The following is a 27,104-nucleotide window of genomic DNA, read 5'->3' as shown; positions in this document are numbered from 1 at the left end:
CAGGCTCTGCACTAGCAGCGCAGATACGGGGCTCGAACTCACAAATCACGAGATCATGACCTGAGCCAAAATCATGAGTCTTAACGCTCAACTGACTGAGCCACCCAAGCGCCCCTGCCCAGGAATTATTTCTGATTATAGATATTAGTTGCTTTTATTTTTGTGACTTAAAAAAATCTTATATATAGGATTATAGATTTTAATTCTTATTAAAATCTTTGACTCCAAGTCAAGTCATTTAAGTCTTGAGTTCAGGAAGAATGACATTAGATAATGTGTTTAATTTTTTGTTGTTATTGTTCTTTTTAGATCATCAGCTACTAGATTTTAATTAAGCTGCTTTTTATTTTATTATTTTTTAAATGTTTATTCATTTTTGAGAAAGAGAGAAAGAGACAGAGCATGAGCAGGGGAGGGGCAGAGAGAGAGGCAGACACAAAATCGGAAACAGGCTCCAGGCTCTGAGCTGTCAGCACAGTCTGATGGGGGACATGAACTAAGGAAATGAGAGATTATGACCTGAGTCGAAGTCAGATGCTTAACTACCTGAGCCACCTAGGTGCCCCTAAGCTACCTTTTATTTTAAGGATTAGTCTAAGACATCTTGCTTTCAGTATTGTTTCCAATATTAAAATTCTGTGATAATTTCCATCTTACTGATTTTTATGGGTCATGTAATCATAAGATCAATAATAGTGATGACAATAATAACTGAAGTTTTTGGACTACTTTCTATGTGGCAAGTACTGCACAGTGGGTTTTGACTGTAGTATCTTGTTTAACGTAAAATAGCCTACACAACTTGCATCCATTCCATCCAAAGAAGTTAACTGTAATGCAACATTCACTGAGCCTCCCCTAATAGGCCTGTGCTGGTCACCAAAAGGGGAGTGGAAGGTTACAACATGCTTCCATACAAATTGGTTCCATTTTCTGATTTTATCCTTTCTTTGCTTCTATTTTAGATGAAAAAACAAGTTTAGGGCCGTCAAGTGACTGTCTTAAGTTCACACAACATTTAGGGACTGGAGGTAGGAGACAAGTTCATTTTAGCACATACATTTTCAGACTTTTGGACTTCTACATATTGTAAAAAATAGCATCATGATGTGCATTCGACTCTGTAATATGAGCTAACCGTGTGTCTCACATATCTTTTCATGTCAATAAATACTTTTCACACACAAAAAACCCTCTCATGTAATTCATACACACACTGTCAATTTGAACACTTTTTTTTACATGTTTATCCACAAATCTTTTATGTTTTCAGTTAAATCTTTTAAAAGTTGTTTGGGGGATGCTTTTCCAAACAGGCCAATATTCTTGAGACCCTGAGACCTGTGAACAAAGTGCCTAGTTGAATAAACTTGTAATATGTCAGGGTGAATCGCAGAGCTCAAGGACTTTTGTGGGGGAATATATGATTTACTCTGCAAAAATGAGAGATTACCTAACAATGTGCAAGAATTGTTTATACACATGTAAGTGTCCATTTCTATACATCACCTCATGCTCCAAAAGGATCTTTCCTCCTAAGACAAACAATTCTCTGCCCTCTGGCTTTAGCAATCAGTCAGGGAAGAGTTACTCCCTTTTGGTCTATTTCCAGTTAATGGAGTTAAGGTTTGGGCTCTGGACTATGGAGGAGTTTCTTTTAGTAAAATAGACTTCCCCTGGGAAGGAGTCTTTAGTGTACTTTTGAGAACAACTCCGTTGTCGAAGAGCACTTCCTTTAAAAGACACTCTGGGTGTTTTAAACACATCATTTATAGAATGTGTCTTCCTGAGGATTCAGGATATTTAGCAATTTTGCATTGATGAATCTGATGGGAGAGTCCCTGGTGCCTCCGAGATGGATGGCTTGTGTATACTTGCCAAAGAGTGATATTACGTGACCTCAGAGGCAGAGAAGAGAAGGGACCTAACAGTGGTTCCTAACCGGGGTGGCACTTTACATGATGGAAGCATCTGGCTAGGTGTTGGGAGAAATCTCATGCTATTTCAATAACTTGGGGTCTCCAAGTATTTATTGCCTAAGACCTATTCTGCGTTATATCCGGCAGATCTATGTTAGGTAGAATCATTCCACTCAAAATGCCAGCAGCATTTCGTTTAAAAATCTTGAAAGATCCTAGGTTCTATGAAGACAAGTGAAAATTAACAACAAGAAGCTTAGTTCTCCTTGTTGAAAACAAAGGAAGAGATTTCCCTCGGTTCCTTTTTCTTAGAGTATTTACTTTAGAAAATTGTAACATTAAGTACCTTCTCCTCTCTTTGAGATGTATATAAATCCTTTGGAGGACGAGGTAGGACTTTTGTCAGCCTTGTGAACCAAGAAGATCTTTTTCAAGGATCTAGGAAAAGGAGCCATAACTTTGAAATGTCACGTCAAGAGAGATATCACTCCTCTCTTATAGTTTCTGTGGAGATAGGTGCTTAACTTTGGGTGTCCAGCTCAAAGTTGCAACATTTATGACCTCCTGTCATAAATATATGAGAAGTAGTTTCTCCTTTGGAGAAAGCCAATTAGCTAACACAGATGGTCACCTCAATTATCAAGCAAGTTTAGGATGAACTATGTATGAAAAACTGTGCTGTCAAGTTCTCTCACTTGAGGGTTCGTTATTATTTTGAAAACATGTACATGATGAGTTCTATCTGCTTAGCTCTGTGAAAGAGCGAGATTCCTTCCCGTTTGCAATCTCTTAATTGAATGCTTGTGATGTGCATCACATTCTGGTTTAATGCCATAAAAATGCTTTCTTTCTCTATTATCTTTGCAGAGAGGATAGAAGACAGAAGATTTGTTTTTTTAATTATATTTTCCCAATAGCTTCTATGGCAACGGGAAAACTAGAGTGCACTTATCATTCTTGTTATGTGTCTAGGGAAGTAACATATGAGGGTTGCTGAGGTTTATTTGGTCACTCAGTTTTCCACTGATCAAGGTGTTTTTACAATACTACTATTTTCCAGGTTAAAAAAAAATTTTAATTTTATTCATTTTTTAGAGAGAGAGAAAGAGAGCACAAGCAGGGGAGGGGCAGAGAGAGAGGGAGACATAGAATCTGAAGCAGGCTCCAGGCTCTGAGCTGTCAGCACAGAGCCTGACATGGGGTTCAAACTCACAGAGAGGTCATGAGCTGAGATGAAGTTGGATGCTTAACTGACTGAGCCACCCAGGTGCCCCAGCGATAACTTTTACTAAAAGAAAAATTTTATAAGGTGGAATAGGTGGGCTCATCATGAAGAAATTTTCACCAATTTTCTCTTTCTTATCAATGGAATCTTAATTTTTTTGGAGGTCTCCATAAACATTATATTTTTCTAGACTTCCTTTCATTTAAAAAAATTTTTTTTAACGTTTATTTATTTTTGAGACAGAGAGAGACAGAGTATGAATGGGGTAGGGTCAGAGAGAGGGAGACACAGAATCCGAAACAGGCTCCAGGCTCTGAGCTGTCAGCACAGAGCCCAACGCGGGGCTTGAACTCATGACCACGAGATCATGACCTGAGCCGAAGTCGGCCGCTTAACCTACTGAGCCACCCAGGCACCCCACTAGACTTCCTTTCAAATAGAAGTGGCTATGTGACGAAATTCTGAGCAATGACATTAAGTAGAAGCTATTGAATTGGATTTATGAGGAAGTTATTTCAAACAGCTTTTGCCCTTCTTCCCTTTCTCCTTCATTTCTAGTTGGCCTGGAACGTGGATGTGATGACTAGATGTCTAGCAGCCATCTTGGGCAAAAAAGCCACTACAAGGATGGAAACCATTCACTGATGATGGTGGACCAGAAAGATGAAAGTATGTGAGGTGTCCTACATACTTGCTTCCTGATATCTTTGATGTAAAAGAAATGTAAACCTCCATCTTGTTTAGAACTTTCTCTTTGCCACCAAACCTAATCCTAATTGATTTAGGATTTGTTCATGCATTTCCCTTTGAACAAATTAAATATGAGGACACCCAGATGTAGATATCAAGTGTATAGTCAACACATGCTTTGTAGGTTCTTCAAGTGCCAAGACACAGTGGGTGCTCAAAAAATATTTATTTAATGAGCTGAAGAGAGAGGTCTGAAGGTAAGAAGTTTTTAAACGATTGGCCAGTGTGTGGTGGTTGAAGAATAACTCTCCCTAATGGGGATTATGTAGAGTAAAAAGACAATCAAGCATGTTATAAGGACTAAGATACAGACATTTAGTAAGATGTATTGAGTTTTCTCGTTCTTTAACATAAACCTGTATTTCCATTTATTCAAGCCTTTTTTTTTATTAAAAAAATTTTTTTTAATGTTTATTTATTTTGAGACAGAGAGAGACAGAGCATGAACAGGGGAGGGGCAGAGAGAGAGAGGGAGACACAGAATTAGAAGCAGGCTCCAGGCTCTGAACCATCAGCCCAGAGCCCGACGCGGGGCTCAAACTCACAGACCGTGAGATCATGACCTGTGCTGAAGTCGGACGCTTAACCGACTGAGCCACCCAGGCGCCCCATTCAAGCCTTCTTTAATGTCTCTGGTAAGCTTATAATTTTATCTGTAGTGGTCTTGGAAATTTATTGTTGGGTTTATGCCTAAGTATGTTGTACTTTTTATTACTATTATGAGTTAAATTTTTGAAAAAAATCTTTTTTTCTTTCAAAAATGTTTTTTAAATGTTTATATGTCTTTAAGAGAGAGAGAGACAGACACAAAGCAGGGGAAGGGCAGAGAGAGAGGGAAACACAGAATTTGAAGCAGGATCCAGGCTCTGAGCTGTTGGCACAGAGCCTGACGCAGGGCTCAAACTCATGAAGCATGAGATCATGACCTGAGCTGAAGTTGGATGCTTAATGACTGAGCCACCCAGGTGCCCCTTTTCTTTCTTTAATGTTTATTTATTTTTAAGAGAGAGAGAGAGAGAGAGAGAGAGAGAGAGAGAGAGAAAGAGAGAGGCACCAAGCAGGGGAGGGGCAGAGATAGGACAGATGATCTGAAGTGGGCTATGTGCTGACAGCAGAGAGCCCATGTGGGGCTCAGACTTACAAAGTGCGAGACCATGACCTGAGCCGAAATTGGCTGCTTACCCACTGAGCCACCTAAGCGCCTCAAAAAAAGTAAGTTTTTCAACGAGACACTGATAGTGTTTTGAAAACTATGGAAGCTTCTGTGTTGATCTTGTGTCTAACCACCTCTGCCAGACTGAAATTTCTCAGTTGATTTTCTAAATTGATAATATCACTTCAAATAATAATAGTTTCATCTCTTTCATTTTCATTTCTTCTCTCTTATTTCATGGGCCAGCATCTCTAATACAATGATGTATTGTAGTGCAAAGAGCAGCCAAACTTGTCTTATTTACTTGAACATTTAATTGAAATGCTTCTAACATCTCATTATTAAGCATGATTTTCATTAAGGCATTTTGACAAAAAAAACATGCTTTATCAAGTTAGAAAATTGCCCCCCCCCCTTTTTTTTTTGGCCAATGAGCAATACTTCCAGTCCACATCCTGGATCAGTTTCCTATTTCCATCACTTCCAGTCATATAGCACCTTTGATATGGCCCATATCTCTCAGAGATGTACCTAATTTTGTGCACCTAGTATGCAAGCCTTCTCTTCAATGCTTCAGGTATTTCGTTAATTCCTCACATACATTTTCTGTTCTGCTGAGAGTTTTTTTCATTTTAGGGCATGGCTATATATTTATTATATTATGGTATCTTTTACAATATTTCTGGGAACATGATGCAGGAAGGGAACACTGAGGTGTGCATTAATTTGGAAATGTTGACAACTGACAGTCTGCATGAGCATAGTAAATGTTTATAAGAATTTAATAGAATTCAGAGGATTTATTTAAGACTTTATAAACTTGATCAACTTTAAAACTCGATCAACTTTAAAAACTTGAACATTAATCATTAAATACTTGCCTTCTATATGAACTTTGTGTAATATATCAACTGTTTTAAAAACAATGTATTTTTAAATAGTACTTCAATAGTTATTGACATAAAAATTCAATATGCGTTTTGTAATTTTTTTCTTATATCAAAACTTTGGAGTTTTAAAAAGTATATAGATTTCTTAATTATGTTAGTCCTTTCAAATGAATGGTGTCTTTCAAATGGCTGATTTCTCATTTTTTCCATACCATAGTTAATATAAACTGAATAATAGTAATTGTTGGAAGTTGTTGAGATTTCATTTGTGGTCTAGTATTTTATCAATTGTTGTAAATGTTCCTTTCATTGGTGTTTAAGAAAGGATGACTGTTAAATCAAGTTTATTGGTTGTTAATAATTTTCTCTATAGTAACTCTGTTTTTGTCTGCTTGATATTTTGAGAAGTTCAGCTCTGTTCTACTAATAGTAAACTTCTCAAATTCTCCTATAAGTTCTATCAATTTGCTGTGGTTAGATTGAAATTGTGTTATTAGGTGTACAAATATTCATGATATATATTAATCTTAGGTTTGAAAATTTTATTACTGTAAATTTCCAGTACTTTTTCTTTGATTCTGTCTTATTTGATTTTAAAATTCTTTGCCATTCTTCTTTACATTAACATTTTTATGTTCTTTCTTTTCCTGTCCTTTTATTTTTTAACTTTTCTATACCAATTTGGTTTCTTATTTATAAAGAGAACTTGCCTTGATTTTTAAAAATGTTACCTAATAGTCAGTGTTATAATAAGAAAGTTTATCTATTTATATTTATTTTCATTACTGCTATGTTTCTAGCCATTTAAACCATTTTATTTCATGTTTTACACTGTATACTTTTCCTATTTTTCTATCCTGACTTTAAATGGAATAATTAAGTTTTCCTTGTTCTCCTTTTTCCTCTGCTGGATATATATTATACTAAACATACATTTTGTTCTCGAAATATTTAGAATAAAACCCTTACCACAAAGTAAAAGTTTAACATGTTTTACTTCCTTTTGTATTTCACTTCCACTTCCTTTCTGCTTTCAAACTTACATTTTGATACAACTTGGACTTTTAGATACAGATTTTTTAAAAAAGATCAATGAATTTTGATACTCAATAATGTTTTACTCATTTTTTCCTCTTCATTATTTGTTGTATTCTATTCTTCTTCGAGTGATTTTTCTTGTCAGAAAACATTTTCTAGTAAGTTTCCTAAAGATAAATGATGAGTATTAAATAGTACTTCAATGCTTGAAAATGTGTTTTATTTTGAATAAAATATAGATCTCTGAGTTTATAGGTATGGTAGACTGCAAAAATGGCCCTGATTCTTTACTCATCCCTGAATCTATGGCTTGATTCTGGGCTTGGGTCACATGACTTGCTTCAGCAAATAGGATGTTAGTGAATACAACACAAGCAGAATATTGAAAGGCCCTTGTTTTATTGCTCTTGTATGCAGCCATTGTCTGGAACCAACCTAGCCCAGTTATCCCATATGAAGCCACCCTAGATTAGCCATACATAAGGATGAGCCTGCCTGAGACCAGAAAAATCACTGAACAGAGTTGAGCCTCATTGGCTAATTTGCAGGCTGATGAACTAAATAAATCAGTATTGTTTCAAGACTCTGTTTTGGAGTGGCATTTTTGTGTCAGTAGATGACTGACAAAACAGGTGTCTTTGCCACTTGGAAGATATTGTTCCATCCTAAATATGGTAGAACTGTTGATAAGTATAATAGAAATGTGATTGCTTTTCTTTTAAACTATCTGTAGATAAAAACTTTCTGGACTTTTCCTTTGCCAAGATGTTCAGAAGTATATAATATATCTATATCTATATCTGTATCTATGAACATATATACATACACACACTCACACTATATCTATATTTATAAAACTAATATTTTCACTGGATGCATTTATAAGCATGTTAATGCAAAGAAAAATATATGCACGAATACTGGGATACAGATAGAGGAAAAGGGAATATTGTTTTCAACTCAGCGCTTCAGACTTGTACTGAATGAGCAGTCAAGATGGAACTGGAAGAGTTGAGTTAGGGCAATGGCAGAATACTGAAGTCTACTGCTGTAATACAAATTCCTAGACTAGCATGAAGATCTAAGGTTGACGGTATCATATGCTTCTTGGCTTTGGGTATCTGCCTATAGGATTACCATGTTGGGGCTGATAAACCCTAGAGCCCAAAAACCCATTTTTTTTTTAAGACTCTACCCAGAGTCTCCAAATCTGTAACAATAGGAAGGGGTTGCTAATGTTAAGAGAAATTCTCCCCTGTGCCTTTCTCACAAGTGATCTTCAAGAACAAATGTAGGGATGATCGATCATTCCAGAGAGCAAAGCTAAGGACGTTTTTCCTTTGGCGGACCTTATTTGTAGCTTCCTTTTCTCTGCTAAGTGAGTTACTAGATCTGTACCCACTTTCTATCCTCAAAACCTTTTTGACATTCTAAGTAATTCAAAGAACCAGTTATCAGAATTTCTAGAATATGTGTTCCATCAAAAGGACAAATGAATCTTAGATTATTTAAAAATTAAACAACAAACAAAGCAAAACAGTTATCTCAGTTTCTGCCTTTTGTTAAAAAGTTGAATTCATGGTATTTTTCTTGCTCTTTCTTTTCTTTTATTATTTTTTTACCTCTATATCTGTATCTCTATACATCTGTTCTACTGAAGTTCTAGGAGTAAGAAAAAAGTTGTAGTACACTACTTATCCCAACAACATTTATAGCTAGTGACCATGTTAGCCCTGACTATGACCCCATTGGTGTGATGGGGGAAGGGGAATAAAATGAGATAGACCATATCAAAGAATCCAAAAATCATGATAAAACTGATAAATTTCAGGTGGCAATATATACACATATTTAGGAATGCAGAAGGAAAAAAAAAAAAAGAAACGGCTCAAGAGTTGAAAATGTCAGTAAGCAGAACTGTTTTTTCCGGATGTATCTTTTGGTAGTATTTGATTTTTGAAAACCATGTACACCTATGAAACATTTGTAACTAGTTTTGAAAATAAAAAATATATCTTTGATATTATTCTATTGTCTATATAATGGAAAGCTATTTTCAAAGATATAACAGAGAGGAATATAAAGGAACTATAGGAATTAGTCTCTGAGTCCTTTCAAGAAGACGGTGCCAAAAGCAAAGAAGGAAGCCCCTTCCCCTCCCAAAGCCACAGCCAAAGCAGAGGCTTTGAAGGCCAAGAAAGCAATGCTGAAAGGGGTCCCACAGTCACAGAAAAAAGAAGATCTGTGTGTCACGTACCTTCCCATGGCCCACAACACTGTATCTCCAAAGGCAGCCCAAATATCCGTGAAAGAGTGCCCCCAGGCGAAACAAGCTTGACCACCATGCTGTCATCAAGATTCCCCTGACTCCAGAGTCAAGTGTAAAGAAACTAGATGGCAACAACACACTTGAGTTCACTGTGGATGTCAAGGCCAACAAGCACCAGATCAAACAGGCTGTGAAGAAGCTTTATGACATGGATGTGGCCAAGGTCAACACCCTGATTAGGCCCCGTGGGGAGAAGGAGGTGTATGTTCTACTGACTCCTGATTGTGATGCTTGGGATGTTGCTAACAAAATCGGGATCATCTAAACGAAGTCCAGTTGGCTACATATCAATATACATTTTTCCACCATAAAAAAAAAGAGTAAGTCTCTGAAACAGGTTTTTAAAAAGTAAATGTATCAAAGGGCAACCTACTAACTTCGCTTTACAAAGGGACACGAAGATAAAGGAAAAAAGCAAATGATCATAAATCTCCAAACAGATGGAAGAAATAAGATTAGAATGAAGATAGATTTTTGCCTTTCAGTTTAACAGAAATCCAGTTCTTTTTATATTTTATTTATTTATTTATGTATGTATGTATGTATGTATGTATGTATGTATGTATGTATGTATTTATTTTTGAGAGAGGAGAGAGAGAGAAGGTACGAGCAAGGGAGAGGGGCAAAGGGAGAGAGAGAGAGAATCTTGAGCAGACTCCACACTCAGCGCTGAGCTTGATATGGCGCTTGATCCCACAACCTTAGGATAATGACCTCAGCTGAAATCAACAGTCAGATGCTCAAAAGACTGAGGCCACTCATGTGCCCTAATAGAAACCCAGTTGTAAGCATACTATTACTGACATGGAATTAATACTCCAAAGATCTGTGTTTCAGCAAAATTATTTGTAGAGAAGCTGCAGCAATTTTATATTCTTCAAGTTAGTAGATCACATTTTGATTTTGAGGAAAATGGAATTCAAGAGATTACAAAAAGGATACAGAGCAAAGTTATAAGAAGTCCATTAAGATATTGCCGATAAAACTAATGAGATATAAAATCCAATACAGATTTATTGTTTGGGAAAGGACTCATTGTCAAAGATCTCTAAAATGAAAAGGTCAGCAAATAGAAGAATAAATAATATTCTATAAATAGGTGCAATGAACCTAAAGACTGAAAAGGAAAAAAAATCGTGCCATAAATAGTTTAGAACCCCGCTTGTACCTCAGAATGAAAGGTCCATTGATAAGTGGGGGGTACCCAAAGAAGGAACTTTTTAATGAAAAATTTTGGTAAATATTGATATATTTGGGTTCAAATTCAGATATTTTTTGTCCTTTCTTTTGTGTACCATCCCATTCTAGTTTCTTTCTTGTCTCCTTTCCTGCCTTCATCTAGATTTATTACTCTTTGTCAATCCACTGTTTCCCCTCTATTAGTTTGTATTTTAATTAAGGATACATTTTAAAATATATCTTAATGGTGATACTAACATTTGAGAACAAAATTGATAATGTCAATTTGAAGTGCAAGTTATTCAGCAATTCACTTATGTGCTATCCAAATACACTCTATGAATTGCAGAATATATTCAAAGTCAATTAATCCTACACTGACTCTGGGTTATAATATATGCAAGGAAAGAAGAGAAAAACAAACCACAACGCTAAAATGAAACCTTTAGACTTAAGCACTCAGTCTTTTCAAGCAACTAAAAACCAATAATACTGTGTCTATACTATTTCTAACTTATGTTCATATTACCACTCTGAAATCTTCCAGATATTACTATTAGATCCAGACTATTGTTTGTTACAGCAAGCATTCTGTATGAACTTCATGAATTAATCTCTAAATAATTTGAAACAATCAAGCTATATTACCTGTTACAATGATAACGTGGGTGTGGAACAGTTCAATTTCTTAAGAGTGTTTACACAGGCGCAAGTAACCCCAACTTCATTAGGGAAATCTATAAATAAAAATTTAATACCTTGAGAGCATTCTTTTTTTTTTTTTTTCAACGTTTATTTATTTTTGGGACAGAGAGAGATAGAGCATGAACGGGGGAGGGTCAGAGAGAGAGGGACACACAGAATCGGAAACAGGCTCCAGGCTCTGAGCCATCAGCCCAGAGCCTGACGCAGGGCTCGAACTCAAGGACCGCGAGATCGTGACCTGGCTGAAGTCGGACGCTTAACCGACTGCGCCACCCAGGCGCCCCGAGAGCATTCTTAAAATGTCATCTGCTCCTGTCCTAAGCCTCTAGACAGATGCCATTACTCCTATTTTGTTTCTAAAGGAACTGAGGCCGAGAGTAGTAAAATTGCTTGTTTCCACTCTTACAACTATTAATAGAGGGAGAAGGGAGAAAAGAGAGCCTTACAGTCTTCCAGTAAAACATACTGATCCTCATTCTGGGTTACATCGGGTTAGAAGTTTTTTTTAATTGGAATGGATGCTGCGGGGCTTCTCCCCTTTTATTACTGACAGAGGTTTCTCTAAATGGAGGGTGACATGCCTCCCCTGTGGGACCACTGTCCAACCCATGCATCGTCCTTTCAACTACCCTCTCAGAAAAGGAGCCCCCACATCCTCCTGCCGATGCCTTGCTGATCAATAGGACATTGAACTTGTTCACAAACTGGTTCATGGTGTTGCACGTTTTGGTGCCAAGGTAGGCCTTGAGTCCCATGTCATTGAAAAGCAAATAATCCTATGTAAGCATTTGGGTATCTGTTTCTTCATCTCTTCAAAGTCAGAATACTATAGTTATTTCTGTCCCGTTCCCAAAATCAAAGGGAAAAGAGAAATTTACACTCTTTAGTGGAAATGGTTTCTTTCAAAGTGAGCATTTCATAATTTTCAATCTCCTCCTGACATTTACTCATCTGGTAGCTAGAGGAAAAGAATAAGGCAAGAATGGGTTCAATTTTCAGATGTCTTGGCACAATTCCTGTAATTCTTCTCTCAATTTCTCTTTTTTTAAAGTTTATTTACTTATTTTGAGAGAGAGTGCATGAGCAGGGGAGAGGCAGAGAGAGAGGGAGAGAGACAGAATCCCAAGTAGGCTCTGCACTCAAACTCACAAACTGTGACATCATGGCCTGAATGGAAATCCAGAATCAGACACTTAACCAACTGAGCCACCCAGATGCCCCTTCTCTCAATGTTTTTTTGAGTGGGACTTCTGTAGTTATTTCTGACCATGTGCAGTATAATACCTCAACCCATTCTAATATACATGTGTTTTTAATGAATAGTTGATTTTTATTTTTATTTTTATTATTATGAAAATATTTTAATCTTTATTTATTTTTGAGAGAGACAGAGAGAGGGAGAATGAGCAGGGGAGGGGCAGAGAGAGAGGGAGTCACAGAATCCGAAGCAGGCTCCAAGCTGGTGGCACAGAGCCAGATGCAGGGCTCGAACCTACAAACCATAAGATCATGACCTGAGCCTCAGTCGGATGCTTAACCGACTGAGCCACCCAGGCGCCCCATAAATAGCTGATTTAATAGACACTATTTACAAAATGCTCTGGAGGGCAAGTTAATCGTCTCCTTATCTCATCATACATATTTGCAACTCCACTGGTAAAGACCTAACTTTAATATATCACTTCATTTTGGTTTTCTTGTTCTCTAACTTATAAAAATTCAGTTTAATGAGAAAAAGACAATGCAGGTCAATATTTTGGGGGGGGGGGAGTAATACCCAGTTTCACTAAGTTTATTTACAAAAGAAGAAATCTACATGGATTTCAGTTCCATTCTGCATTATAGTACCCTTGGGAAATTTACTTGAAAGGTCCTGCTCCATTAGGCGCTGTGTTTTTATATGTGCCAATAGTTTTCATATTTGTTTTAGTCTGGAATGGACAGAGCCCAAATAGAGTTATTAATATCTTTGTGAAATGTTTTTTCATAAATGTTAAAGAGTAACAAATTGGTGAGTGGATGATTTCATATTGCCATGGTAAATCAGCACTTAGCTCTCAACATCACCATCCCAACACTGCTGGCACCTACAAGCATTCCCACAAAGTCTATTTCAAGTATTCTTCACATTTTGGCTTTGGTTAGGTTGCAAGAGTGTCGCTTATGGATGTTAGAAGTATTTTAAGATTAGTTCTTTCCTGGCATGGCCTGCTACAGTATTTCTCAAACTAGAATCCCAGACCACTGTGATCTGCAGATATATTCTCTATAAGAGTTTTAAAAAATTTATATTTTCTTTTGATGAAAATCTTTTTTTTAATTTTTTTTATTTTTTTTCAACGTTTTTATTTATTTTTTTTGGGACAGAGAGAGACAGAGCATGAACGGGGGAGGGGCAGAGAGAGAGGGAGACACAGAATCGAAAACAGGCTCCAGGCTCTGAGCCATCAGCCCAGAGCCCGACGCGGGGCTCAAACTCACGGACCGCGAGATCGTTACCTGGCTGAAGTCGGACGCTTAACCGACTGCGCCACCCAGGCGCCCCTCTTTTGATGAAAATCTTAAAAAAAACATATTCGGAGTTGTTTGCATGCCTACCTTATAACCAAATGTGGCAATTTCAGTTTTCATGTTTGGTTTTGTGTTGATCATGGGATCATCTTAGGTGATGTTGTTTATTTTTTTGAACATTTTATTTTTACATAATCTCTACACCTAATGTAGGGTTCGAACTCACAACTCCAAGATCAAGGGTTGCATGCTCTTCTGACTCAGCCAGCTAGGTTCCCCAAGTGGTGTTTAAATTTTAGTAGTGGAATAGACTCTGATCACTAGAGTCACTGAATGCATTCTCAAGATCAAGGAATTCACAAATTTGGGATGTACTTTCTTTAGATGAGGACAAAGGTATTGCTTTCTGTATGGACCAGTACTTATTTGAAGACAGGTCTGTGAATTGATAAATACATAAATATATATACAAACATATAGATTTATATATATATATATATATATTAATATATATATATATATATATATATATATATTTAGAAAAGACATTTTATTTATTTTATTTGTTTTAGTAGGCTCCACGCCCTACATAGGGCTCGAACTCAAGACCCAGAGATCAAGAGTTGCATGCTCTACCAAATAGTAAGCCAAGTGCCCCAATAAATATTTGATCATATTTTTTGGGGGGTGTCATGTTTTCTAAAAATTTTCTCAAAGAAATATTTTTGTTGGGTCATGTAAAACTACCTTGATTAAAAGAGAGGATATCCACATGCAAAGAATGAAATCAGACCCTTATCATGCATCATATATAAAAATCAACTCAAAATGGATTTAAGAGTTAAATATAAGACTTCAAACTGTAAAACTCCTGGAAGAAAACACAGGGGAAAAGCTTCATACGTTGGTCTTGGCAATGATTACATAGATATGATACCAAAAGCACAGGCAACAAAAGCATAAATCAACAAGTGGGACTACATCAAACTAAAAAGTTTCGGGACAGCAAAGAAATAATCAACGGAGTAAAAAGGCCAACATATGGAATGGGAGAAAAAAATATATAAACCATGTATATAATAAGGGGTTAATCTCCAAAATATATAAGATATCCCTACACTTCAATAAAAAAAACCCTAATAACCTGATTAAAAATGGGCTAAGAACTTGGATATTTCTTCAAAGAAGATTATATAAATGGTCAATAGGTATATGAAAAAATGCTTACTATCACTAATCATCAGGGAAATCGAAATCAAAACCACAATATTATCACCTCACATCTATTAGGATGGCTATTAAAAAAAAAGACAACAAGTGTTGGTAAAGCCATGGGGAAAAGGGAATCCTTGCACACTGCTGGGGGAAATGTAAATGGTGCAGCCATATGGAACACTAAAATTAAAAAATAGAACGATCATACAATCTAGTAACCTTATTTCTGGGTATTTATTTAAAGAATTGAAATCAGGGTCTTGAAGAGATATTAATACTCTCTTGTTCAGCAGAGCAAAAATGTTCACGATAGCAAAAATGTGGAAACAACCTAAATGCTCACTGACAGATGAATGGGTAAAGAAAATGGGGTACATACACACAATGGAATACTATATAGCCTTAAAAAAGAAGGAAATTTTGCACTATGTGACAATCTGGATGAACCTTGAGGACATTATGCTAAGTAAAACAAGCTAGTCATAGACAAATACTACATGACTTGACTTATATGGGGTATCTAAAGTAGTCAAATTTTTGGAATCAAAGCACGTAATGGTGGTTCTTGGGACTGGGGAAGTGGGGAAATGGAAAGTTGCTCATCAGTGGGCGTAAAGTTTCAGTTAAGCAGGATAAATAAGCTCTAGATATCTGCTATACAACACCGTACTTGTCGCCAACAATAACGCACTGTGCACTTAAGCATTTACGAAGAGAGCAGATATCACATTAGGTATTCTTTCCACAATAAAATAAAATTAAATTAAAAACAATTAAAAAAATCCGAACCATTAAAATTATGAGTCTCCATTCTCAGCTTACACTATTCCTCTCAACTATGTTATATCTTCTTCCTTCGAAAGCCTACCCATGGTTAAAGACTACCACTTGCTCTTAATGTTCTAAACGACTCAAGTAAAAGTGATCTCTCCATCACTTTGTTCTATAATTATTTTTTCTTTCTTTCTTTTTTAATGTTTAGTTATTTATTTTGAGAGAGAGCACACACAAGCAGGGGAGGGGTGGAGGAAGAGAGAGAGAGAGAGAGAATCTTTTTTTTTTTTAATGTTTATTTTTAAGAGAGACAGAGCATGAGAGGTGGGGAGGGGTTGAGAGAGAGAGGGAGACACAGAATCCAAAGCAGGCTCCAGGCTCTGAGCTGACAGCACAGGGCCTGATGCGGGGCTCAAACTCACTGACCGCAAGATCATGACCTGAGCTGAAGTCAGTGCTTAATCGACTGAGCCACCCAGGTGACCCAGAAAGAGAAAGAATCTTTAGCAGGCTTCTTGCTCAGCACAGAGCCCCACATGGGCCTCGAGCCCATGAACCATGAGATCATGACCTGAGCTGAAATCTAGTCAGACACTTAACTGACTGACCCACCCAGGTGCCTCTGTAATCATTTTCATAATATCCTGAATTACATCTCTTTTGAAATTGAAGTGTAGTCTACTAACTTGTCGCCACTGTTATGGTAATGATTCAAGTTCTACCTTGTGGTATAGATTTACAGATATCACAGCTGGAAAGGATTCGTTAAATTATTTGCTGTGGATACCTTAATAATGCTTGTTTAGTCCACTGTTAAATTATGCAACTCCCATTCAAGCCCCAAGAGAGTGACAGACTTACCCAAAGCCAGAAGCCAACCAGCAGGACTGCATGCTCAGCTTTCTGGTCAAGCAGAACTCTTTCAAGGATATCAGGTTCCTGGAAATGAGGAGGAATGAAGAGTCAAAACGTCTTTCCTACAATAGTTAACATTTATTGCCACTCTCTGATGTTGAGACAATGAGCGTAGTGTTTCTGGGGTATAATCAAATCTTAACATTCACAACAACCTGAGAGGTAGTTACTCTTACCTGAATCCATTCAGAATGATTCTAACTCCCAGATTTCCTACAGTTACCAGTCGGTGATGGACAGTTTTGCTTATAACTGTGAATGTGTAGTGGAGAAAAGTTCAGATCAGGCTTGCTTGTGAATTACTTTTTTTTTTTCAGGGCTTTGATGCCTCTTATTTTTCCAAACCTTAATTTAATATTCCTGTGAAGCTTCATTAGAGCCATTTAGAGTAGGTAGTTCTTTTTCTTACTGCATTTATACTGATAAGGTACAAAGAGATAATGTCTTCAAAGCAACATCACATTGGAAAACATGATTTTCAAAACTTTCATATTATTTGGCTAATATTATCTTGCTGCCAGGCTAATAGAGATTATACATTAACATACATTCCTTATTTGAATCACACTCCGTATTTATTGTTTTCTTAGGACAAAATAGTGGTGTTTTGGCTTTAATTAATACAAAGCATCATCTCCCAAGATAGACTCTTCTGTCAACATAATGAATATGCTTTTAAAAATTATTTAAAAAATTTTGACAACTTTAGTGAGGTATAACTGATATACATAAAGCAACACATATTTAATATTATGATATGATAAGTTTGGATGTACGCAAACATTTGTGATACTGACCTCAACTATCAGCTCAGACATACAAACACCTACTCAAGTTTCTTTGTGGCCTTTTGTTTTTGTTCTTATAATTAATATGCTTTTAAATTTTCCTCAGAGATAAGTAATGACAAATAAAGGAAAATAAATATTTTCTCATTGTTAAGAGCCCTTATAATCTAATCTACATACTTGCTGGATAATTTACCTTTTATTTGGGTTTCTATTTTATTTGCACAAAGCTATGCTATTATACATGTCAATTTAAACAATTTTTAAAATGAATCAGGAGTTTAAAGACACTCATTTAACTTAGACATATAAAGGTTTCTCTACTGAGTATTCACTGCAGAAGAAAAACTCTACTGCCTTTTATTCTTCAAACATTAAAAAAACAATTTGTTTACTAAAAATAAATTATTACTTTTTTTTTGCCAAGGATACCTTAACCATGCTTATAATTTTATGTCATTAACTTCCTAAGCCTTTGTTATTACTTAGCCTATTTCTTAATATTCTTTTCCTTTTTTAAAAATTAATGTTTTCTATCAATAAATGGTGCAACTAAATAACATGGATGGAGCTAGAGAGTATAATGCTAAATAAAATAAGTCAGAGAAAGAGAAATACCATATGATTTCACTCCTATGTGGAATTTAAGAAACAAAATAAATGAGCAAAAGGGGGGAAAAAGGAGAGGCAAACCAAGAAACAGATTCTTAACTATAGAGGACAAACTGATGGTTACTAGAGGGGCGGGGTGTGGGGAAGGGGTAAAATAGGATGGGGGATTAAGAATACATTTATCATGGGACACATGGGTGGCTCAGTCGGTTGAGCGGCCGACTTTGGCTCAGGTCATGATCTCGCGGTCCGTGAGTTCGAGCCCCGCGTCAGGCTCTGTGCTGACAGCTCAGAGCCTGGAGCCTGTTTCCAATTCTGTGTCTCCCTCTCTCTGACCCTCCCCCGTTCATGCTCTGTCCCTCTCTGTCTCAAAAATAAATAAACGTTACAAAAAAAAAATTAAAAAAAATACATTTATCATGATGAGCACGAGTAAGGTACAGAATTGTTGAATCAGCATATTGTATACCTGCAACTAATATAACATATATGTTAACAATATTGGAATAAAATAAAAAACTTAATAGAAAATAAGTAGCACAACTATTATATTAAAAAAATTTTTATGTTTCACCAAATTTTAATTCAACAAATATTTCTTGAATATCTACTATATGCAAGGTACTAAGGTAAATACTGGGGACTTATTATCATTAGTGCAAAAAAACCTATATTTGACATCTGGGAGTTTTTGGTGACTGTATAATTCTCTGGTCTCACATTTTGGTGGGCTGGGGTCTGTCTCTTCATATTTAAAATGAAAGTGACTTAAAGATTTGCTTCTACCTTTACTCTTGTCTCTCTTTTCCTTGAATGGATGGAACATTAGTGGGTACAGTAGGTTGAATAATGGCCTCCAGAGATAACAGGTCCTACTCTTGGGATGTGTATAAGTGACTTTATTTTGAAGAAAGTTCTTTGCAGATGTGATTCAATTAGTGATTTTGAGATGGGGAGATTATCCTGGATCATCCAGGTGGGCACTAAGTGGCACCATATGTATCTCTAATAAAAGAGAGGTAAAGGGAGATTTGCGCACACATGCACACACACACACACACACACACACACACACACACTCTCACACTCATGCTGACGAGAAGATGATATGAAGACAGAGACAGAGATTGGAGTGATGAGGCCACAAATCAAAGAATTCCAGCAACCACCAGAATCTGGAAGTTAGTAGCAGGGAAGGTAAGGAATACATTTTTCCCCGGAGTGCCCAGAGGGAGTGCCACCTTAATGACACCTCGATTTAACCAGTAATCCTGAGTTTTCGACTTTGATCTCCAGAAACGGAAGAGAATAAATTTCTGTTGTTTTAGGTCATGTAGTTTGTAGTAATTTGTTACAGCAGCTACAGGTAACTAACACAATAAATAAATCACTTAATGGTAATGGGCAGGCTGTGGGGTAGCAGAGAAACGGCTCCTAGCTGTGGAGTGCAACCCACCTGATTTTGTCTCCTGGCTCTGCCATTTTCTAGAGAAGTTTATTTAAACTCAATGAGTTCCAACGTCTTTATTGGGAAAAATGGGCCCAGTAAACCCTCACCATGTGGTTATAGTAAGGGATTGACTTAACAATCCTTAGAATAGCATCTAGAGTGGAATGTGTTCAATTTTATCATTACATTCCTTTTATCATTGTCATCATTTATATTTGCAACATGCCAGCACTGAAAATCTGACTCATGCATAGAAACTGACAGAGTAGAACCACAGAGAGCCGTGTGCAAATAATATATCAAATCGAATACCAGAGCATTCTTCTCTCTGCTGAAGTACCCTTTTCCCCCCTCGTTTTTTTTTATTCATTCTCTCTCTCCCCCTATTAATGTAGATGGATTTAATTAGTATTAATTAAGATGAGTCATACTTTCGGGGTGCCTGTGTGGCTCAGTCGGTTGAGCATCCAACTTCGACTCAGGTCATGATCTCCCAGTCTGTGATTTCAAGCCCCACATCAGGCTCTGTGCTGACAGCTCGGAGCCTGGAGCTTGCTTTGAATTCTGTGTCTCCCTCTCCCTCTGTTCCTCCCTGGCTTGCACTCTCTCTCTCTCTCTCTCTCTCTCTCAAATAAATAAAGATAAAAAAAAAAAAAGATGAGTCATACTTTTGTAAATGTTAAGTCACTGGCCCAGAATAATGAATTTGGAATAAACAAATTTAAAGTATCCCACTTCAAAAATTGGAAGTGGCTTGGGGTGCCTGGGTGGTTCAATCATTTAGTGTTAGACTCTTGATTTCAGGTCCTGTCATGATCTCCCGGTTTGAGATTGAGCCCTGTCATGCTGACAGTGCGGAGCCTGTTTGGAATTCTCTCTCTCCCTCTCTCTCTGCCTCTTCCCCACTCATATGTGCACACACTCTCTCTCAAGAAGCGGCTCAAAAGAAACCAGGTAACAGATGGCAACAGCAAAGTATGCAAAAGAAGATAATCCATACTTGTAAGAGCATACATGTGAATCTCATGGAGAAGAAAAACGTTTTTCAATGACTTCATCATTTTCCAGGACTAGTTTACTGCTCATATTTATATCCCGGTCAGTTCACCTAGGTCGAGATTATCTTGTTACTGTATCTTTGAATACTGTCATGTACTGATTAAGGGCACAGATTTGGGCTTAGAGAAGCCTCATTTCAATCCAAATTCAATACAAGCTACACCACTTGAGCAACCTTGTGATAAAAGCCGTGGTTAGAGATTTTTCAAGCTCACAATTTAGTCTGCCTCAGTTTTGCGGAGACTGACGTAAAACGTGAGACTCTTGGATCAGAGAAAAAGAACTTTGTTACTCGTGACACAGCAGACAGCCTGAGCTTCCCGTTAATATAGGTTCCCCCCCCCCCCACCCATTGCCCAGGGCAATGAAGAACAACCACAGCTGGTTTGTGTCACAGCTGAGGAATCCTTAGCTTAAAAATCTTTGATGAGGGGGCTGCCAGAAAACCTGTCCAACTTTTGCCTCACAGAAAGATATTTTTTATTATGCTGGACAGCAAGCCAAACTACCCTCTGTCCCAAAGGGAGATCCCTAACTTTCAGGGCTTTTTGCTACACAAATGTCCTCAGAGTCTGGAGCGAATGTTGTCAATGCCTCTGTTTGGAATACACGAAGAATTGTGAGGAACACACGAAGAATTGTTTCTCAACACCTTTGGGAAACAGCTCAAGCTCTCAAAATGAGGATATAACCCTCCAATTATCATAGAATTTACAGAACACTGAGGCTCTAAATAGGGAGTGCTCTGAGGCCTTCAGACTTAGATGGAAATTTATTGCTCTGGTTCTCTGATTTGTAAAAACGAAGATAACAATCATCTACAGTTTTATTTAATCAGCTGATGTTAAATAAGTAAATCAGCTAATGTAGCAAACTGCCTTACACTTATTATGCACCCCAAAATATTAGTGTGCCTCCCCTCTAACCAGAATTAAGGCCCATTCAAGAGACATGTTTTTTGAATTTTCATCATCCTCTTACATTTCTCTCATATTTATCATCACTTTTTTCCTCTGAAAAGTTTTACATGTTTGACCCTTATTTTGTGTAGTCTGAAGTTGCCAGTTTTACTCAGAGCCTAAATAGTGTATAGAAACTAGAAAGAAAACTTAGATGTAATTTTGTTCTACCTCACTATTTTATAGGGATAGGACTATTAGCTTAGATTCAACGAGCTAAAACAAATTTTAAAAATTCTTTGTTTAAAATACTCAGAATTTAAAATATGTATGTCAAATATATTTGGCAACATAAAATACCAGGAGGACAAACTCAAAGATAAGATAGATTAAAACACACACATGCTTACATTGCCAAAATGTAGAAATGCCACAAGACAGGATTTATTTGCTCACTCAAATAAAATAAATTGTGATCAAATGGGTTCCATTTTTTCAGCTAAAAATGGGAAAGGTAATAAAACTTGCCATAGAGCAATATTGGTAGAGTTAATTGAGATTAAAAAAAAAAGCTATTAACTGCAAAGTTAAAAAAACATTATTTTTCTGTGTTTTTAGAAATAAGATTATTGTGAGAAACAAGAAATCTGCATCAGTGAGGCAATGAATAAGAAAGCATCTTGAGAGGGGAGGAGCCAAGATGGTGGAATAGCATGGAAGTTTTTTGTGTGTCTCGCATCCAGGAAATACAGCGAGACCAACACTAAACCATCCTACCCACCCAAAAAACTTATTGGAGGATTAACAACACAATCTGCACAACCTGAACCATAGAATTCAGCAGGAGTTCACCCCAAAAGAAAGAGCATGAAGAAATGACAGCCAGGGATTTAACCAGCACAGATACAAGCAAGATGTCTGAGCCAGAATTTAGAATCACCATAATAAGAATACTAGCTGGAGTTGAAAATAGATTAGAATCCCTTTCTGCAGAGATAAAAGAAGTAAAAAACAGCCAGAATGAAATTAAAAATGCTATAACTGAGCTGCAATCATGGATGGATGCAGTGACGGCAAGGATGGACGAGGTAGAACAGAGAATCAGCGATATAGAGGACAAACTTCTAGAGAATAATGAAGCAGAAAAAAAGAGGGAGATTAAGGCAAAAGAGCATGATTTAAGAATTAGTGAAATCAGTGACTCATTAAAAAGGAACAACATCAGAATCATAGGGGTCCCAGAAGAGGAAGAGAGAGAAATAGGGGTAGAAGGGTTATATGAGCAAATCATAGCAGAAAACTTTCCTAACCTGGGGAAAGACACAGACATCAAAATCCAGGAAGCAGAGAGGACCCCCCATTAGATTCAACAAAAAACCAACCATCAACAAGGCATATTATAGTCAAATTCACAAAATACTCAGGCAAGGAGAGAATCATGAAAGCAGCAAGAGAAAAACAGTCCCTAACCTACAAGGGAAAACCGATTAGGTTTGCAGCAGACCTATCCACAGAAACTTGGCAGGCCAGAAAGGAGTGGCAGGATATGTTTAATGTGCTGAATCAGAAAAATATGCAGCCAAGAATTCTTTATCCAGCAAGGCTGTCATTCAGAATAGAAGGGGAGATAAAAGTTTCCCAGACAAACAAAAATTAAAGGAGTTTGTGACCATTAAACCAGCCCTGCAAGAAATTTTAAGGGGGACTTTCTGAGGGGAGAAAAGATGAAATTATACACACACACACACACACACTAATACCAAAAGCAACAAAGATTAGAAAGGACCAGAGAACACCACCAGAAACTCCAACTCTGCAAGCATCATAATGGCAATAAATTCATATTTTTCAGTACTCTAAACATCAATGAACACAATGCTCCAATCAAAAGACAGGGTAATAGAATGGATAAGAAAACAAGATCCATCTATATGTTGTTTACAAGAGACCCGCTTTAGACCTAAAGACACCTTCAGATTGAAAATAAGGGGATGGAGAACCATCTATCATGCTAATGGTCAACAAAAGAAAGCTGGAGTAGCCATATTTATATCAGACAATCTAGACTTGAAAATACTGTATCAAGAGATGCAGAAGGGCATTATATCATAATCAAGGGGTCTATCCACCAAGAAGACCTAACAATTGTAAATATTTATGTGCCAAATGTGGCAGCACCTAAATATATAAATCAATCACAAACAAAAAGAAACTCATCGATACTAATACCATAATGGTAGGAGACTTCAACACCCCACTCACAGCAATGGACAGACCATCTAATCAAAAAATCAACAACAAAACAAATGGCTTTGAATGACACACTGGACCAGATGGACTTAACAGATATATTCAGAACATTTCAGAATATATATTCTTCTCCAGTGCACACGGAATGTTCTCCAGAATAGACCATATACTGGGACACAAATCAGCCCTAAGTAAGTACAAAAAGATCGGGATCATACCGTGCATATTTTCAGACACAATGCTATGAAACTCGAAATCAACCACAAGAAAAAATTTGGAAAGGTAACAAATACTTGGAGACTGAAGAACATCCTACTAAAGAATGAATGGGCTAACTAAGCAGTGAAAGAGGAAATTAAAAAGTATATGGAAGTCAATGAAAATGGTAACACCACAACCTGAAACCTCTGGGACACAGCAAAGGCGGTCATAAAAGGAAAGTATATAGCAATCCAGGCCTTCCTAAGAAGGAAGAAAGATCTCAGATATACAACCTAACCTTACGCCTTAAGGAGCTGGAAAAAGAACAGCAAATAAAACGCCAAACCAGCAGAGACAGGAAATAATAAAGAGTAGAGCAGAAATTAATGCTATCAAAACCAAAAAAACAGTAGAACAGATCGATGAAACCAGAAGCTGGTTCTTTGAAAGAATTAACAAAATTAATAAACCACTAGCCAGTTTGATCAAAAAGAAAAAGGAGAGGACCCAAATAAATAAAATCAAGAATGAAAGAGTAAAGATTACAACCAACACAACAGAAATAAAAACAATAATAAGAGAATATTATGAGCAATTATATGTCAATAAAATGGGCAGTCTGGAAGAAATGGACAAATTCCTAGAAACACATACACTACCAAAACTGAAACAGGAAGAAATAGAAAATTTGAACAGACCCATAACCAATAAGGAAATTGAATTAGTAATAAAAAATCTGCCGAAAAACAAGAGTCTAGGGCCAGATGGCTTTCCAGGGGAATTCTACCAAACATTTAAGGAAGAGTTAACACCTGTCTCTTGAAACTGTTCCAAAAAATAGAAACAGAAGGAAAACTTCCAACTCTTTGTATGAAGCCAGCATTACTTTGATTCCAAAACCAGACAGAGACCCCACTAAAAAGGAGAACTATAGACCAATTTCCCTGATGAACATGGATGCAAAAATCCTCAACAAGATATTATCCAACTGGCTCTGATAATACATTAAAAAAATTATTCACCACGACTAAGTGGGATTTATACCTGGGATGCAGGGCTGGTTCAATATCCGCAAAACAACGTGATTCATCACATCAATAAAAGAAAGGACAAGAACCATATGATCCTCTCAATAGATGCAGAGAAAGCATTTGACAAAATACAGCATCCTTTCTTGATAAAAACCCTCAACAAAGTAGGGATAGAAGGAGGATACCTTGAGATCATAAAAGCCATAAATGAACAACCCAACACTAATATCATCCTTAATGGGGAAAACTGACAGCTTTCCCCCAAGGGCAGGAACAAGACAGGATGTCCACTCTTGCCACTGTTATTCAACATAGTATTGGAAGTCTTACCCTCTGCAATCAGACAACACAAAGAAATAAAAGACATCCAAATCAGCCAGGAGGAGGTCAAACTTTCACTCTTTGCAGATGACATGATACTCTATATGGAAAACCTGAAAGATTCCACCAAAAAACTGCTAGAACTGATCCATGAATTCAGCAAAGTTGCAGGATATAAAATCAATGCACAGAAATCGGTTGCATACCTATACACCAACAATGAAGCAACAGAAAGAGAAATCAAGGAATCGATCCCATTTATAGTTGCACAAAAAACCATAAAATACCTAGGAATAAATCTAACCAATGTGGTGAAAGATATATACGCTGAAAACTTTAGAAAGCTTATGAAAGAAATTGAAGAAGACACAAAAAAATGGAAAAAGATTCCATGCTCCTGGATAGGAAGAACAAATATTGTTAAAATGTCGATACTACCCAAAGAAATCTACATATTCAATGCAATCCTTATCAAAATAACACCAGCATTCTTCACAGAGCTAGAACAAATAATCCTAAAATGTGTAAGGAACCAGAAAAGACCCCGAATAGCCAAAGCAATCTTAAAAAAGAAAACCAAAGCAGGAGGCATAACAATCTGAAACTTCAAGCTATACTACAAAGCTGTAACCATCAAGACAGTATGGTACTGGCACAAGAACAGACACTCCGATCAATGGAACAGAATAGAGAACCCAGAAATGGACCCACAAACGTATACCCAACTAAATCTGACAAAGCAGGAAACAATATCCAATGGAATAAAGACAGTCTCTTCAGCAAGTGGTGCTGGGGAAATTGGACAGTGACATGCAGAAGAATGAACCTGGACCACTTTCTTACACCATACACAAAAATAAACTCAAAATGGATGAAAGACCTATGTGTAAAACAAGAAGCCATCAAAATCCTCGAGGAGAAAGGAGCCAAAACCCTCTTTGATCTTTGCACAGAAACTTCTTACTCAACATGTCTCTGGAGGCAAGGGAAACAAAAGCAAAAATGACCTACTGGGAACTCATCAAAATAAAAAGCTTCTGCACAGCAAAGGAAACAATCAACAAAACTAAAAGGCAACCGACAGAATGGGAGAAGATATTTGCAAATGACATATCAGATAAAGGTTAGTATCCAAAATCTATAAAGAACTTATCAAACTCAACACCCAAAAAACAAATAATCCAGCGAAGAAATGGGCAAAAGACATGAATAGACACTTCTCCAAAGAAGACATCCACATGGCCAACCGACACATGAAAAAATGCTCCACATCACTCATCATCAGGGAAATACAAATCAAAACCACAATGAGATACCACCTTATACCTGTCAGAATGGCTACCATTAACAACTCAGGCAACAACAGATGTTGGCAAGGATGCAGAGAAAGAGGATCTCTTTTGCATTATTGGTGGGAATGCAAACTGGTGCAGCCACTCTGGAAAACAGTATGGAGGTTCCTCAAAAAACTAAAAATAGAATTACCCTATGACCCAGCAATTGCACTACTAGGCATTTATCCATGGGATACAGGTGTGCTGTTTCAAAGGGACACATGCACCCCCATGTTTATAGCAGTACTATCAACAATAGCCAAAGTATGGAAAGAGCCCAAATGTCCATCGATGGATGAATCGATAAAGAAGAGGTGGTATATATTTACAATGGAGTATTACTCGGCAATTAAAAAGAATGAAATCTTGCTATTTGCAACTACATGGATAGAACTGGAGGGTATTATGCTAAGTGAAATCAGTCAGTCAGAGAAAGACAAAAATCATATGACTTCACTCATATGAGAACTTTAAGAGACAAAACAGATGAACATAAGGAAGGGAAACAAAAATAATATAAAAACAGGGAGGGGGACAAAACAGAAGAGACTCATAG

The 27,104-nt window shown here is 37.0% G+C and overlaps 1 pseudogene; it reads left to right on the top strand.

Annotated features, from left to right (window-relative positions):
- Positions 1-5,737: 5,737 nt before the first annotated feature.
- Positions 5,738-9,569, top strand: LOC123591869 (annotated as a pseudogene).
- The last annotated feature ends 17,535 nt before the right edge of the window (positions 9,570-27,104 follow it).

The sequence above is a fragment of the Leopardus geoffroyi genome, chromosome B4 (assembly GCF_018350155.1).
Source record: "Leopardus geoffroyi isolate Oge1 chromosome B4, O.geoffroyi_Oge1_pat1.0, whole genome shotgun sequence".
Lineage (NCBI taxonomy): Eukaryota > Metazoa > Chordata > Mammalia > Carnivora > Felidae > Leopardus > Leopardus geoffroyi.
Note: the sequence above shows the minus strand (reverse complement) of the source record. Positions and strands in the feature narration are given on the sequence as shown.